This window comes from Ochotona princeps, chromosome 8 (genome assembly GCF_030435755.1).
Source record: "Ochotona princeps isolate mOchPri1 chromosome 8, mOchPri1.hap1, whole genome shotgun sequence".
In the NCBI taxonomy this organism is placed as follows: Eukaryota; Metazoa; Chordata; class Mammalia; order Lagomorpha; family Ochotonidae; genus Ochotona; species Ochotona princeps.
The window spans coordinates 42,562,648-42,581,069 of NC_080839.1; the positions used below are offsets into that span (position 1 = coordinate 42,562,648).

General features: G+C 39.4%; 1 pseudogene; it reads right to left on the reverse strand.

Moving 5' to 3' along the window:
* Nucleotides 1-18,041: 18,041 nt before the first annotated feature.
* LOC118760730 (U6 spliceosomal RNA) lies at nucleotides 18,042-18,141 on the reverse strand (annotated as a pseudogene).
* Nucleotides 18,142-18,422: the final 281 nt, after the last annotated feature.

The following is an 18,422-nucleotide window of genomic DNA, read 5'->3' on the forward strand; positions in this document are numbered from 1 at the left end:
CATAAATTCCTACCTCTAAGTTTATATACAGAGCTTGAAAAGAAATTCTTTTAAAATCCACCAAGTTGACAGTAGTTACTTCTACAGAAAGTACTGATGCGGAGTGGAAGTGACATAGGATGGAGAAAAGGTAGAGGGATATGAACAGTGTCACACTTAACTAATCACCTTTGCTATAAAGGATGAATGTGTGTCTCAGTTGTTCCCATGTCAAAAGTCCGGGACTTCCAATTCTGCCAAGGAAGGATTGAGTGCTGGGAGAACTGTCCCATCTCTAGAAACAAGTACAAGTCAGACAAAATCTATGAAACAGTGGACAGCAGATAATGTAAGACTACGATCCCTAAGACAAGGAAAACAAATGAGGTGAGCCTTCAAATAGCCCCTGTACTACAAAGGCATTTCCATACTGTAGTCCAAGAAAACAGAGCTAAAATGAGAGAGAATCCAGTTGTCTTTTTCTCACTGAGGTGAGGAGACAAAGACAGGGAGACCGATCTGTCTATAACTTGTAGAAAAGAGTACGACATCATAGAACACTCCAGCAATGCCAGAGTGATACCCTCAAGTCTTTGAGCAATTCCCTATACATGAGTGGAGCAAAATTTTGAAAAGCAATGGACAAGTAATTTCTACCATTCATCCACAGCTAAGAAGACTTTGCACTCAAACTTCAATCACCCCAATGGAAAGACCTCGTAACACACAGGAAACTGAATAGAATCCTCAGAAGGGTGATGACCTAAATAGTGAACCTGAATGAACAATAAAACAAAGTCTGCTCTGAATCTACCCTAACAAAACTTAAAAGCAAAGCTGGAAATATGAAACTGACATACAAGTAACTTAACTACATACAGGACAAACCCAATATGCTGCAAAGATGTACAACAAAATCTAGCACAAATGAACATAAAAAGCATAGTCACCAGAATACAATAAAAATAGAAGCATGTTTTTTAAAAACACAGGAAAACTACCACCAATAGAGGCAATTTTGATCAACAGAAACTGACTCGAAATAAGAGAAGTAACAGAAATATTTGAGAAGCCATAAAACATACTCCATACATTCAAAGATGTAAAGAAAACCATAAATATGCTACAAATAAAAATGGAAGATACAAAAAGAATCAATTACACTTTTAGGAAAATCTATTGAAAAACACACTAGATGAAAGTAACAGCAAATTAATTGCACAAAAAAATTAACGAGCTTGAAGACATAAAAATAAATACTTCTTAAATATGTATGAAGGGGAAAAACAGCAAAAAATGAATAGAGAAAATAGTAAGTTTGAGGAGAATATCAATCATCCTAATACAGAAAGGGACTTCACAAAGCTCAAAGGAAAGTGAAATTAAATATAAGTTAATTTTCGGGTCCAGCGCGGTGGCCTAGTGACTAAATTCCTCGCCTTGAATGCACCGTGATCCCATATGGGCACTAGTTCTAATCTCAGCAGTTCTACTTCCCATCCAGCTCCCTGTTTGTGGCCTGGGAAAGCAGTGAAGGATGGCCCAAAGCCTTGGGACCTTGCACCCGCATGGGAGACCTGGAGGAGGTTCCTGGCTCCTGGTTTTGGATTGGCACAGCACGGGCCATTGTGGTCATTTGGGGAATGAATCATCAGATGGATGATCTCCCTCTCTGTCTCTCCTCCTTTCTGTATATCTGACTGTCCAATAAAAATAAATAAATCTTTATATATATATATATATATATATATATATATATATATATATATATAAAGTTCATTTTAGTGGAAAAGATAATATTTGACACCATGAGTTTCTTTTTCATAATGCAAGTTTTCCTGAAGATCCTTAGAATTTTCACTGGAGCTCCATAAAGCAAAATGGGATACATTAAGATAGAAAAAAAAGTATAATGCAAAAGTAACAGGCAAGAATAATTCTAACTTGTATTTTTAAAAGTCCAAAAATACATAAATTTAAGAAGCTCAACAAATTCCACACAAAATGCATAGGAAATCAAACCATAGCATATCATAATGAAAATGCCAAAATTCAGTGATAAAAATTTTAAAGATAGCCAAAAATATATATACAAGATACATTTGAAGAACACAGATAAGAATGTCCCATAACTTTTCAGAAAACACACATGAAAACATATTTAAAATGCTAAAAGAATAAAGCTGATAACCTAGATTTTTGTGCCCATCTCTCAAAAGTGAAACTAAATAAAGATATTAGAGGGAAGGAGCAGGTTGGAAAAAAAACTTAAATAATTATTGATTAACAGACATACATTACAAGATCATACAAGAAATCTTTGCAGGAATCAGCATTATAGCATAATTGGTACACACAGGGGCAGCAGTTTGGTTCCCAGCTGCTCCACTTGTGAACCAGCTCCCTGCTAATACACCTGTGGAACCAGGTAGTAAATACTTTCTTTGTCTTTTTCAAATTTGTTTTAGCAATTCTAGGTTAATTGCATTTCCTTGTAACTTTTATAACCAGTCTACCATTTTCTATAAAAAGGCTACTATGATTTTGATTGAGATTTGATTAAATCTCTTTAACATATAACTTTGAGAGGCCATAACAGTGGCTAAATGGACTAATCCTCCACCTGTGGCACTGGCTTTCCAAGTGCATGCCAGTTTGTGTACCAACTGCTCTACTTGCTATCCAGCTCCCGAGTTATGGCCTGGGAAAGCAGTAGACAACGGTTCAAGTCCACGTAACAGGCCAGGAGAAGGCTGCTGGCTCCTGGATTCACATCAGCCCAGCTCCAGCCTTTTTGGCCATTTGGGGGAATGAACCAATTCTCTCTGTCTTTCCTTCTCTCTGTAGATTTGACTTTGAAATAGAAATTGGCAAATCTTAATACATACATTAGTACACTCACTTTTGATTCTGGTAGTTTTGTATATTCCTTAGTATTTGACTCATGAACAACTGGACTCTCTGTAAATAATGACAGTGCTACTCTTTTTTTTCATCCAGGGCACTTTTAATTTCAACTTCTTACTGCACGGGTAGAACATCCAGTATGATACTGAATATAATTGGTACAGCAAAGATTTAGAAGCATTCAGGTTTTTTTTAAGATTTATTTATTTTTATTGCAAAGTCAGATACATATATAGAGAGAGGAAGATCCTTCGTCCGATGCTTCACTCCCCAAGTGACCGCAATGGCTGGTGCTGTGCTGATCCGAAGCCAGGAGCCTCTTTCCAGGTCTCCCATGAGGGTGCAGGGACCCAAGGTTTTGGGCTGCCCTCGACTCCCAGGCCACAAGCAGGGAGCTGGATGGGAATTGGAGCTGCCGAGATTAGAACCGGCACCCATGTGGGATCCCAGCACGTTCAAGGCTAGAGCCCTAGCCCCTAGGCCACTGTGCTGTGCCCAAGTATTCAGTCTTATTTCCACACATTATAACCTTACCACACCAGTTTCTTATTGTGTGTGTGTGTAAAATTGCACACATATAAATGTACATTCACATATATATACTACATATACAAACGTCAAAACCAAATTATTTTACCAAAGATATATATTTCTGACAATGAAGCTAGTATGAAATTATGCAAAGATGGAAATATAGCTGAAGAGAACAAAAGAAGAAAAGTCCCGAAATAGACCTGCCCAAATCTGTTATGGTCCTTCAATGTGGGAAGGATTATCTTCTCAACAAGTTGTGCTGGAACAACTGGATATTCACTCAGAACAATAACAAAGCTGGATATTCATTTTTCACAATACAGAAAAATTACCTCAGAGAGTTTAACATCAGATTTAAACACAAAATCAATTTAAAGCTTATGTTTTAAACAGTAATGTTAAAAGTGAAACTTCCCCCAAAATAATAGTAATAACTATATATGTGTAAGCTTGGCCTAGGCAAAGGTTTTTAAAATTGGACTCAGAAAGCACAGCATAAGAGGAAAACATGAAAAATTTTGCTTCATCAAATGAAAAAACCTAAATCTTTGAAATAACAAAAAAAAATAGAAAAACTACAAAATGGGAAAAATGCTGGTAAAGCATATATCTGATGAAAAACCTGTATCCAGGACACATGAAAAAAGCATTTACAATTCATTAAGGCAACCTGATTTTTTTTTTTAAATAGAAAGGTGACAGATAAGCACAGTTCAGTGTCACCAGTCACCAGAGAAGTGACGTTTAAGCCACAATGAAATGCTACTTAACTCTGCCTGGAATAATCAACGTGTCAAAGCCCTAAGGTTGGTGAGAATGTGAAGCAACTGGAACTCTCACACATTACTTGTGAAGATATCAAATGATACAGCCATTTTGGGAAAATAGTTTGGTGTAGAGTTACCATAACTCCTCTTACTCAGTGATTTGTTCAAGAGAAATGTACATATTTCCACAGAATGTTTTGTCTGAAAAAGTTCATAGTCACTTTATCAACCAGGAACAATCTAAATACCTGTCTATGGCTAAATAGATGGCAAACTGTATACATAGTTCCTTTCTACACTGAAACACTACTTAGCAATAAAAAGAAAAAAATCAATACTACATACAACAGTATGGTTGGTTTTAAGAACTGTTGGCAAATGGAAAAGAGCCAGAAACCAACCAAAACTGTATGATATCTCTTATGTGAAACATGGGAAAAAGCAAAGCTAGTATGACAGAACACATATAGGGATTACCAGAGGCCAGAAGCAGGAGTAAGTCATTTAAGGTAAAGGGGCATGAGATCTAGCTTAGGAAGACACAAATATACCATGAGCACTATGATATAGCAATTGCATTCATATTTGCCAAAACTTATTGAACTATATACTTTAAAAATGGCAACACTTGGGAAAATGCTGGTTTTTAAAATGTTATGGAAGGACCAATGCTCTGTTGCACAGAGTTAAGCCATCACCTGCAGTACCGGCATCCCACATGACGCCTGTTTGTGTCCCGGTTGCTCCACTTCTGATCCAGCTCCCTGCTAAAGTGCTTGGGAAGGCAACAGAAGGTGAGCCAAGTGCTGGGATCCCATGTGGCAGACTCAGAGAAAGCTCCTATCTCCTGGCCTCTGTGTGGCCCAGTTTCAGCTGTTACAGTCATTTGGGGGAATGAATCCAGTGGATGGATCTCTTTCTTCTCTCCACACACTCCCCTCTCTCTGTGATGCTTTCAAATAAACAAATCATCTTAAAAATTTAAATTAAGAAAATATTTAGGAAAATAAAGCAATGATCATAAGTGTAAATGTCCAATACAGTAGGAACAGGCTACCTCTAGAACTCTTAAACACTTGTTATACTTGCTGCAGCTCACGCATTGGGTAATAGATCTATTTGCAATTAAACAAGTTCAAAAATAAAAAAAAAAAACTTCTTTCCTGAAATATTACATTTCCCTATGGAAGCTTACTATAGAAACTTTAGAATCTTCTCCTTTTGCCTTTAGATGGGTGGCAGTCTGTTTTGATGCTGTATATATAGTCTAAGCTACCCACAACCTGAAGATAAATACAATTACTCCAACCTGGAAGATAGAAAAATCAAAGAGGCCTGAAATGAAAAGTTTCAATGTTCACCTTGAAAGATACCCAGACACACTGATGTGAATTTATGGCATGGCAAATTACAGAGGAAATCCCAAGAACAGCTAGTGTAGGGAGAATCAGAAAGTTTAGTTTCTTTGCGTTTCTGCTACTCTGTATTTCAGTCTCCAAAAAAAAAAAAAAAATCAACCAAAGAAATCCTACTGTTGTTCTCTTCCTGTTGTCTGCTACAAGAATACCTTCCAGCCTTCTTCCACACCACACAAATTAAAAGCACATCCTTGGGCTCAGCAGCGTGGCCTAGTGGCCAAGGTCCTCGCCTTGATCCCATATGGCTGCTGGTTCTGATCCCGGCAGCTCCACTTCCTCTCTGTCTCTCCTCCTCTCAGTATATCTGACTTTGTAATAAAAATAAAAAAATAAATCTTAAAAAAAAAGCACATCCTTGAGAGAAATAATTGGAAGGAACAGAATTTCATAGCCACTTGGCAGCCTCATGCTCCCATGGAACAAGTAGTCTCTCACTTTTGGCCCTGGGCATCTTGCACAACCGGACTCCTGTGAGCACCAGTCACCAGTCATGATGACCTTCACAGCTTATCATGATTAGATCCTACAGCTGACAGGAGAGAAACCCCAGTCACCAGAGTGCCTTCTGTCTCCTCACTTCCTTTCTAGCATCTTCCTCCTACTCAAACCCCCAGTATAATCTCCTCTCACAGCTCTCCCAGGGAAGACAAGAGAATCCCTATCCCGTCTCTGTTTCTGAAATGACTTCAGGAGTTGCAGATGTACAGACTTTTCCAGAAGGGTGTTGGGAGAGGAGTATGGTGTATGGAGAGCACCAAAGCTCCTTGATTATGCAAGGCATAGGAGAGCCCCTCTATTCATCACCTCGAGGTAGACTATTAAATCTCTGGAAGGCTTCCACATGGTTTAGTAACGGAAATCCATTATGCCTTCCCTCAGGTTCCATCGAACGCCAGCAAGCAAACATATGGTGAGTAAGTTCTAATGGAATTCCACACCACACGCAGGCTCTGCACGGAGCTCTGTGCTGGAGGGGAGCTGGCCCCAAGCAGCCTGGGATGGCAGTTTCTCTAAGCAGTTTCTGCAACAGGCCTTTCCTGCTTTCACCCTGGAGGGATATGAGGCATGGGGAATTTGTTCTGTCTTCTCCTAAAATGCTTGATAAGAAATATAGACAACCTCTCCTGCTCCCAGTTCTTCGAGGAGCTCATTAGCTAAACTTGGGCAAGTCATTTGGTCCCCAAACACCTTAGCCTCCTTTTCTGTAAAACAGTCACAGACAACACTATCAATCACTGATATCACAGGTGTTGCGATAATGAAATAAGAGTTATCACAATGCTATGAAAAGAATTTCTGATTTGTGTCATTATCACAATTCTCCTGCTGGATTTCCTGTCTCTAGCCCATGCCTTATTTTTTTCATCTCATGCAGAAATAACCACACCATTCTAAGGAAGTTAAAAATGAAACACAAAAATCTGGAGTATCGATGATACTGATATCCAGAAAAGGTATTCTCTATGTACTCACAGATTAGCTCTATAATTACTACCATTTCAGAAAGTATACCTTTGAAAATCAAAATCTGTCTTCTCTTTTTATCCTTCTCTTCTTTCATTCCAGGAAAAAAAAAAAAAGGTGTTTGTGGAGTGAGAGCCACAATGATGATTTTGACTGATCAACTGGATAAATTTAGATAAATTTGGCTTTTCATTAACTGCAGCTGTTGTTTCTTTCAGTGCTTTAATGCAATTTATCATTTGAACATGCTGGCTGAAGAGCACTGGTTCAGTTTCCTTTTGTCTTCAATCGTTAATCCTAACAGTATGAATCCAATTCCTATAGTCAGTCTTTAAAAAATGTCCCTTTCCACTCATCTTGCATTGTTCTTATTGAAAAGTTACAGTTTCAGATAACTTCTCTGTCTCTCTTCCCCCATACCACTATCAACAAGCTATTATTCAAACCCAAATCCACCTCCTGTGTCCCAAAATCACAAGTTCAAAAACCTAAAATCATATTACAAGGATGCTCTCAGTTTCCCCATCTCATCTCATCTTTACTGTCCCCCACTCTTTGTAGAATTTGGAATTTGATCTTCAACTTAAAACACAACAGAGGTAAGGTCTCCCAAACTCAACAAAATTGCCAACTCCACACAAAAACAAAGTTGTATAGTTCCATACGGCTTGCCTATGAATGAGATAAAGAGATGATAAGGGCCCTCCAGATATAATTGGCCTATTTAAATTAAAATATTATCCATTTATACAGAAGGATGACTTATTATTTGAATATGAAAAAAAGGTAGGGACAGATATCCTCAGAACTTGTTTCCTGTTAATGTTCTAAAAGCAATATGATGCTAATTTTATGTGCCTCTTCGTTATTCTTAGAACTTTAGTTAGCATCTTAATTATTATATTGTTTCTCACAGAAGAGGAGGAATAGATAGACAAAATTTTCTCTTTTTTATATCTTGATGGATTAAATGTCAAAGATAATTAAATATCATAAGGAAGTAGCCAGCAATTGAACAGTGACATCTTTTAGGAGAATCCTCCCAGGAGAGAAGAAAATAGAAATATCAGCATCTCTGTGTCTTTCCTGACTTCATTTATGTAGGCGGGAATCCCAACATCTTTAACTAAAATGAAAAACGAAAGAGAGCAGACCTTCCACAAGCTACTTTCCAAAGTAGAAGCAGGGAGTTTGCTCCTGTGCATTCTGGCAAATAGAAACAACAAAGAATGTGGATCTTTCCAGAGACTTTGGAAACAGGATGGAGCCATTTTCAAAGTTTCTAGTATTGAGTGTTCAAGAGAGAAAAGGGGGTGCAAGGGAGCTAGAGAAATGTCATGAGCTAATTTATCAATAGTTGGTAGATGAGGCTCTAATTCCTGTTTGAGAACTAACTACAAACAAAATTGCTAGCACATGGCTGTGCAAGAAGTCTCAGAGGCGAATGAAACTGAGAAATACCCACTGAAACCCTAAAATTTTTTATGAGCACCAGAAGGCCAAGGTCAAGGTATAGAAAAGGTCTAAGATGCAATTCATGTTTTAATCCTGAATCCAGTCATTCACAAGATGCTCTACTCATTGTGACAAGGAAAGACACCTTCCCAATACACAGCAATTCTGTTTCAGAAAAAGAATTAACCATTCTGGGAATATTCAAAATGCAGGGTAAATAATGCATTTTTAGCATTAAACTTTCTGTGAAAAGCAGCTTACAAATTCTTGTGAGTTTCCACTGGAAGATTCTCTACTCTCCATGAGACTTCAGTGATAACTACTATCTCCACAGCACTGCAGTTATACTTATTTAATCTCTTATTTTTTGCTGTCATTTTTTGAAGTTTTTATATTTCCTAATATAGTTTCTTAGGCTCAGGCGTTTCGCTTTCCACCTCTCCCTCCCCTCTCCTCCCCCTCTCTTTCTCCTCCCCCACTATTTTCCCCTATAATATAACAATAGTATAGAACTTCGACAACTGTCATAAGCTTATTTTTTTTCTTAGTTCTCTTTCCCTAAAGCCCAACCTTTCTTATATCAAGATACTGGTTTTTGAGTCTACTTTCCTTGACTCACTATCCTTCAATATCATATGACTTAGGTGGTCAGTCACTCACTCACAGGTCATAGACAAACCAAAAATTCTGCCAACCAAAACAACAAAAGTGCCAGACCAGATGCTGTTGGCTCTTCCTAGGGAATTCATGACACAGTGCCCTGAGCCATGAGGAGGACTCAGAGGAACAAAAAGTACAGTCCAGTTCTCTCAACTGAAAAATAAGTTTTAAATTCCTAGACATAATGACCAAATCTTTCTTTTCCTCTGAGGCTAAACATGTAACCACAAGATGTACCCTGAAAGCCTGGATCTCCTGCATCCCTGGAGCAACACTTTACCAGAATTCAAGCAAAATAAAACCAAGAGAGTTAGTAAGTGGCTCATTTTAAAGACTTTGAAGGCTGTTCTGAATGGGTGGAGTTGAGAATCTGGCGAAACTAATCTCCCTGAAGTGTCAAAATTCTTTCTCCTCACACCCAAGGGAGAACATAATACCCCATAGATTCCAGGCCACAAAACCAAACATGAAAGCACAGAAGTTGAGTTCCAAGAGACAGGCATTCCAGATCCTTCTAACCACTCACCCCTTCTCCACCCCTGCTCTGTGCCTTTCTTTTCCTTGAAGGAGAGTGAAAGGTTGGAGCAGAAAAGACAGAATAGTCAGCTGTCAGCATCTTATACACTGAGATATCATTGCCATAATTCTATGTCTGGGTAAAAAACAAAAGATAGGTAAAACAGTGCATACCATACCACAGTTCCTTGCTGGAAAGCACCTACTTCTGTGTTTGTGATAGATCTATAGCAATAGTTCTTAGAATATCTACTGCCGTTTGTACAATGCCATTGTAGCAAAAGTTCAATTTCTGACCTCCAAACAAAATTTAGAAAGGGTCAATCCCAAGACCACTCTCCTGAGATATTCTAGCCATCCTAGAGGGGCAGGCTTCCACTCTATTTTACTAATTCACCATTGAATAATCAAGGACTTCCTACACTACTACTTACCTTGTCAATGGAAATTATGCCTCTAATAACTACAGCAGGGATTGCAGACCATGCATTTCATAAATATTTATTGATCTCTCACTATATGCCAGGCATTCTGCAAGGACCAAGAGTGTTACAGTAAGTGGACAGCTTGTCCACATGTACTTGACTATCTAATTGCAAAAACCTCTTGAGGTCTGATACAATAGAATTTAACCAATGAAGAAAGGTGAAATGTGCTCCAGAGAGCAATATTCCAGATTGTCTGTCTCTAAATCACTGTTCTTTCAAGGAAATCACACTGCCACCTGTGTCAGTCAGGAGAGAATGGGGGACCATGGGCTGTCAGTGTGCTGATCTTGCCCACTGTCCATTCAGTCCAGTGCTGAGGAATTTTCAGCAGAAAAGGGACCTCCTGGCAGTCTCACTGATAGCATATGGTCAAATGCTGATGCTGGATGGCTGAATAGGCCCAACTGGCCTCTCGGCATATGTTGAAACTATCAGTAATGCCAAGGACACACAAAAAAAAGTGCGACAGAAATTCTGTCACAGAATGAGTACCTTCAAGATTGAAGGAACCCAAAACAATCAGACTATGTAGTAATTCTGCTAAAAGTATTTGTATTTGTTGTATAACTTATGATTATTTATATTCTACATTATATGTGGGAAGAGAAATACTAAAATGATTCCGTGTTTAAGGTCCCTAAATACTTTGATCTTGCTTGAGAGGAACTCCTAAGAAAATTGCTTTTATTTCTGAAAGAGAAGCCGAGAACTTTGGCAATTCTAACAAGATAACATAAAAGAAGCCACCAGAGGATCAGACACTAAGATTTTCTGCCACATCCACTCTTTTCCACCTTTCTCTTCAGGGATTACTGATAAGAATATGAAAAAGATTGTAAACTACTAACATATGGAGACATTTCAATCTTTTGAGCCTTGAAACATCATATATCTTTATATATACATATTTATATAATATATATGTATACTTATTTATTGATTTATCATGGATTCATTTAAATGACAAGTTGGACAGTTAGTCAACCAATGCTAAGATTGGCATTGAGGTCAGAAGACTCTGGACAAGTGTCAACAGGGCAAGGGTACCTATAGACAGCTAGAACATTGTAAGTCTGTGGCTGACACAGGCCTTGGATGGGCACCTTTTTTCTCTATCTACCTTTGATCACAGTAATTACTCAACTTGTAGACTTCAGGCAGGCTAGATCCCTTAGTTATAATGTGTAATGATATTCTCAGCTTCTCTTTCTGCCCAAAAGAGGCTTCAAAGATGCAAATCTCCAGGGGAAGCAGCAATAATCATAGGCTCATCCCATCTGCACATTGCAGATGAATTTATTTCTTAAACCAAAATATCTTTCCCTTCACCTTAACAACTGGAAGCTTTCTGAAAAATGATACTCGGGTTCCACTCCCAGACACTTTGCTGTATTTGATCCTGAGAGGGGTTGTATTGGCTGAAAAAGAAGATCCACCACGCTTGACTCAGCCATCACCCAATCTTTCAAAGACACAAAGCAAATAGAGAAATTTTAGACAACAAGGCAATGTATGCCAAACATAACACCAAGAAAGGGTGCCTCCATTTTGTCTCTGAACAGGAACTCTGAGCTGCTGAGTTGTTTTGTTTGTTTGCTTGTTTGTTTGTTTGTTTTTTCAAAGCTCCTGAGGTGACTCAAGTCTGAGAACCACCACTCTGCAGATCACATCCCAACACACAAGACAGTTTTTCTTTTACTTTTCCAAGATAAACTAATTTCCTATGGTTCACAGGGGCCAGAAGAACAGAAGCATGTTGGTGGTGATGATGATTCACAAATGGCCAACACAAGTCACACTAACTCCAATCCTTCTGCTCCTTTATTTCATTTTTACCAGCCAAGGTCTCTTGGCAAGGATTCCAGAGATGCTTGCTTATGGGAAAAACTATATTAAAGTCCAGGCTTAAATTCAGAAATAAAGTTTTCATTTTGGGGGAGTTCTTCAGCACACAGGAAATGGAAGTTTTGACACTTGCATGAAATAGGAATTTGGAGGAGGAGATCAAACTGTAAAGAAATGAGCCTGTTATCTGTTACTCTATTTTGAGGACTTGGTGTCAATAACATAAGCTACCGTGGGCATAAGAACATAATGGTGAACCAAATGTTACAATGTAGTCCCTAGCATTGTCTAGTACTTAGAGGGACTTAGGCATCTTTTTTTTTTTTTTTTTTTAGATAGCTGATAAAAGGTAGATGAACAGATAGGTGGATGGATGGATGGATATTTTGGAGGGTATGCAGAGTCTAGTGAACATGCTTCAAGCCAGCAGTTATAAAATTGCTGATAAACAAGATTAAAAACAGTTCCTCCTCTGTCATCTTACTGATATGGATCAACAACTGGCTTTCATTAATCAATGAAGTTGAACAGGGCAGGGCCGGGGAGCTGCCTAAGAATCAGAGACTTTCTTTTGAGGAGTGTTTAACTGAAATTTGTGACAGATATCTGCACCATTATCTGCTATGGCTTGAACTAGAATCTGAAACTGTGAGATACTAATTAGAAATTGGAATATCTCAGGAATTATAAGGATGGGAACAGATTAGTTTAAAAAAACATTTAGAACAACAACTAGTTTTTGCCAACATCTAGAATCCCAAAGAGTGTAAGTCTTCTCTCGTGCATCTATTTCAGTTTTGTCAGTGTATCTTTTCCATTTTCTCTGTGTTTTTGTTAAGCCATTCTTCAAATTTTCCAAACTGTGTGACAGAAGACAATTTTAACTAGCTCCTGGGTTTTTCCTAATATGGATCCTGACACCAAAGAATACTCTACTTGACTCTCAGGCCCTATCCCTAATTCTCAGGAAACGAGTATAACTGGCCCAATTTGAGTCAGCTATCCACTGCTGGGACAATTGACCATGGCAGTGGGTTGAGTCATATGTAAAAATGTAACTGCTCTCTCAACAACCACGAGAATGGACATAGAAGGAAAATATTCTATGAAACTACAGGCAGAAAAACAATCCAAATTCCAGTGGATAGGTTGGCTGGAAAACAGGATATTTGTTGTGGGAAGGATTTTTGGTTGGGAATAGTTTATATTTTCACTTATTTTCCACTAAAGCCCTTCCTCATCCATTACATACTCTGCTGAATCTTTCTCAAAACAGCAAAGACAGCACCCCTGACTTCTGCTGTAGTCTTTGTCATTGCTGACTCGCTACAGAAGGTGCTCGTTTAACAGATGTGGAAACTAAGGCTAGAGGGGACAAGACATTGAGACAAGATCACAGACAGATTAAAGCTTCAGCAAATGGCAAAGCCCCAGGGTTCTGATTTCTCAACAAGAACTTCTGTGCTAACCAGAGCTGCCATGGAACAAGTACTCCCATATGCGGGACTATTGGGTGGGAGGATGAAGTGAAAGTAATTATGAAAGAACACACTGCTAGTGAGACAGGGATCTAAATATTTGCCAATTTTTTGGGTGAGGGCCTGGAGCCCAAGGGTCTACCCCAGCTGTACTGTATCAGTATATAGGTACCGCTGGGTCTTCCATAATCTTCTGGAAAAGCTTTTAAGGAAATAATGAACAACTGCCCTCAGCTGCTCCTGGGGTCGCTGTATTCTCTTTGCAGCTGTGGAGAGTTGTTGAATTCCATTCTCCATGTTGCTCTAAAAGCATTCCAAAGAGGTTCAGAGAATGCTGGGTACACTTTGGCAAATGCAAAACTGCTTGAGACCGATCATCCATAACCATCTCTCAACACTGACTATCAGAAAGAAGTAGGGGCCAAGGAGGCAGAAGACCAGGCTCAAGGCAAGGGAAGATGCTTACATTCCCACAATTGCCCCTCTATTCTGGGCAGCCCTAAAATAACGCACATCCCTTTGTGTTCTTACCACAGTGACTTCTAGAAAACCAAACATGAGGACTACAGGTGCTGTTGTTTTCCATACACCTGATTCTCAAGAGTTGCAGGCATCTGTGAAGTTGACATGAAAAGTCTTTCCAAAAAAATTCTTCTGTGAATGGGAACCTAATGTAACTGCCTCCAAGCTGAAGACATTAGTTAAGAACAGTTGCTCTTTGACTATTTTTCCTCCTTATTCAGTTTTATAGTGTGTAAATGTTGCCACAATCCTTCTTGAGATTTATAGAATGTGTTTCTTGGAAGATTGGTTAGTGTGGGAGAAAGGAAAATGATAAAGTATAGTAACAGAAGCCAGATTTTATTACCCTGTTCATGTAAAGTTCAAAAACAGGCAAGAATAAGCTTTAATGTTTAGAGTTGTTTTCCCTAAGGTGGAAAGCTAGGAACAGATTATCCTAAAGCTCAGGACACTGGTTAATTCTGCAAGGAACTGGACTGATTGTGACAGGAGGAAGCACCAGATTTTGAAGTGCTGATAATGATCCATGCTTTCACCTGGAGGGTGGTTGTATGAGTGTTTACCTTGGAATCAACTTTGGCAGACACTACTGTATTTTGTGCACCTTTTCATTTCTGGGTTTGTTTTACCCCTTTAAAAGTTGTTTGCTTTGTTGTTCACATGTTTTCAAAAACAGACTGAAGACATGTGCCTCGGACACTAGGCCCTCTGCGTGCATGAAACCCTATTTCCCCTATCAAGTTTTCTTGGTGACAGGAACAGGCAACTGGAAGAAGAATTTGCTTCAAGCAAATTAAGAAGATGAGGGCTGACATATGGCCTCATGAGTTAAGATGTCATTTTAGATGCCTGTGTCCTATATCAAAGTGCTTGGGTTTGACTCCTGACTCTGGCTCCAGTTTCCTCCCCATGTGAGCCCTGGAAGGCAGCAGATAATGGCTCAAGTAGTTAGGTGAATCTCTGCCATCCACTTAGGAAGCCTGGATCAAGTTCCCAGGTCCAGATTCAGCCTGGCCTTGTCCTGGATAATTCAGATAAGAGAACTTCCATATTTCTCTCTCTCTCTCTCTCTCTCTCTCTCTCTCTCTCTCTCTCTCTCTCTCCTCTCCTATCTATCTCTGATGTAAAAGATTTTAAACAGAAAGAAGTATAGCCCTGACCCTTTCTATTTTCTAGATTATTAGAGGGTAACTGATTGAACTCATTCTGACACTCACTTACACAATTCAGCTTTATGATTTCCTACCAATATTGTTTAAAGTAATGAGATGTTTTGAAGCAACACTTACAAGGAAGTAGAAAGCAGCACTACATTAAGACAGAGGTGGTATTACACTGATATAATTATATTACAGGCTTAGCACCCACCCAGGACTCTGCTTTGGCCCCAAACACAGTGTGAAACCCTGGGTGTAATGAATAGCCATTTGTTACCTGCTAATAACCCAGTGGCCTGAGAGGCAGTCATGGGAATTTAGACAAGCAAGAGACAGATAAGTCTTCATGTGAAAATTCAGGTCAGGAACACTGATGTGTCAGGTGTTGAAGGACTTGGCATGGGACACAGAGCAGCTGGGCAGCACTGGGTGCCTCTGCTAGGTAACATGCAGCAGGCTGAATGGTGACCAAGCCCTAGATTGAATTGTGCAAATCAGCATGAGAATGTGTCCAGTTGGCTAAGGGAACACAACTCCCAAGGTCCCCCAGGAGCCCTGCTAATAGTGAGAGTGGCAGGCACCACAGAAGATCTGAAGGGATAAACTGTGGGTCATACAGACTTTTTTGTAGCTTTCAAATAGCAAGTAAACAATGCCTGCCCCAAGTCCAGTGAAATTGAAGAAACAAAAACGCTGTGATTTTTTTCAGAGGGATACACCATATGTAAGATGGTCTTCTGATACATGATGAGGCTCTCTGGCCCCTGCCTCCATTATTGAAATGGAACTGAGACTAGAAAAATCCATTAAAGAGTCCTCTGCTCTGCTCAAGCAGAAGAGAAAGACGAATGGTGCAATCGGCCTGTGTCTTCACACATTACAGCTACTATAACAAAATGCCATCAACTGGGCAACTTCTAAACAACAGGAACATGTTACTCAAAGCTCTGAAGGATGCAAGTCCAAAGTCAAGGTGTCAGTAGCTTTGATGTTGGATGGAGGACCTGCTTCCCGGTTCTCCCCATGTCCTCATATGGCAAAAGGGGTGAGATGGGCTCTCTGAGGTCTCTTTCATAAGGGCACTAAGTCCACCCATGAGAATCCCACTGCCACCACCTGCCCACCTCTCAAAGATCATCACCTTGAGGGTTATGAAGTCAACATATAACTTTGGGGGACACAAGGACCATGGTGTCATTTAAGCCACAAGGCTTCCAAACCAGGCAGAATTCTTGCTTTGAGCTGGGCTAGATTCTGTTTTACTTGGTTTTTTAAATTAAAAAATAAAATACCAGGCAAGAAAAAGTGAGTCCTGCTCAGCTTGCTCCCATTGCATTGCATTCTCCCATCACACACACACACACACACCCCACCCCAGAGACACAACCAGCCAGAGTACAACTCCAATCAACTGCAAGGCTGACCAATACAACTTTCTGGCTTCTAAGGCAGGGAGGATCAATGCAGAGTATTTGAAAATTACTATGTGTTCAAGTAGGGATAACAGTAGTAGTAGTAGCATTTGTCAGCAGTCATTGGATTGCAAAGCAAGTTTGCCTGGGATCCTCTAGTCTGTCCCTATTTACACTGAAGATATTCATAGAATTTGCTGAGATCCCTGAGAAACACAGCATTGAGAAGTAAGAATTTCCTATGTCTCTGGGTAAATCATTGAGGATTTGAGAATCTGTCAAGCATCTCAGGTGATCAGTACTACACTGACCTGGATTTGACATGAAGCCAATTAAGAGCTAGACTGCCTCCTCCAAACCTCACATCCACCAAGATGCAGAGAGAGGCTCTGGTGACCCTCAGAAGTATGTACAGTACCACCACTAGAAGTCACCTGGCAGGCATCTAACCATATGGGCACTCTGAGAGATAAGACCAAAAAGTAGGGCTAACTTATTTTTGCCTGTTCTGGGCAGGCTAACTATGGGGTCTCTGACAATATCCCTTAGCTTGCCTAGAACCTATTTTCTCATTCCTGACAAATTAGTTGAGATATGTCTTAAGAGTCTTCTCACCACCTTAACATCATGTTTGTCCTTTCTGTGAATCTAGGGGTGTTCCTTACCTCCTGCCCCAACCAGTCAACAGTTCCCATACAGGAAGTGGTGATGGAGTGACTCAGGTTAGTTTCAGGAGCTTGTGGCACTATGTAAAACAAGCGATGACCCCAAATAAATTTATATAGGTATTCACTATCATCTTTACCACATTAGAAATGAAAACTAAGAAACATTTCATAAAGAACATTTTTATGAAAACAACTACCAAAATAAAACAAATTAGTGTGAGAAGAATGGTGTTGTCTTAGAGTTTTAAAAGTCTCTTTGTATATTTTAGTATAAGATAGCTGGGTTCTCATATGTGCTTCTGCATCCAGTCTGTTGAGATCCATTGCCTTGATTGAAACATATGAATAAAATATTTGCATACAGAAAGAGATGAAAATGGGCTCTACATTTTCATAGTCTCTTCAGACTATAATGAATGTTCTTTTTGGACATTCCACCAAAATGCAACAATGCTGATTTAATAGTACACCAAAACTCATTGACTCGTGCTAATGAATCTGAAACATATCAACAAATTTTTCAGTTCCTGTTACATTAAATCCCATTAGTCTAAACTGCACTCGGAATGGAACTTTTTATAACATCACACCTTGGTCATTTGGAAAATGGTTATTGAACAACGAGATTTTCCAAATGTTCAATGGAAAGTTCCAGTATGCATTCATGAGAAAATAAGAGGGGGAAGGGAAAAGAATATCTGAGTATTACTTTGAAAGTAATCATTTTGGCCTTGGTGATCCACACTCAGAATTTCTGGGTTAACCCATCACACAAATAATCACTGCAGATGCGGGTCATCCTTGCACAGGGACCATGCTAACCTTCTCTGTATCATTCCAGTTTTAGTATATGTGCTGCCAAAGCAAGTACTGCAGATGTGAAACTTTAAGAAACATCTCCTCTCTCAGATAAATGACTCAATCCACGTTGGTAATGTCTTCTGCTTCTCTATCCAAGCCAATGACCTCCTGGAGGGAGTCCTGCAGCCAAACTCCATGCAAAGTATTCATTCCACCCCTGCCAGCTCCTGGAAGTTTTCCAATACAAAAGCAACTCTAAAGGAAGAATGAATATCTTTAACATTTGCCCATTTTGTGTAGCATAATTTTCGCCATAACCAACGTTCAGCTACCAACAGGTTAGCACCAACA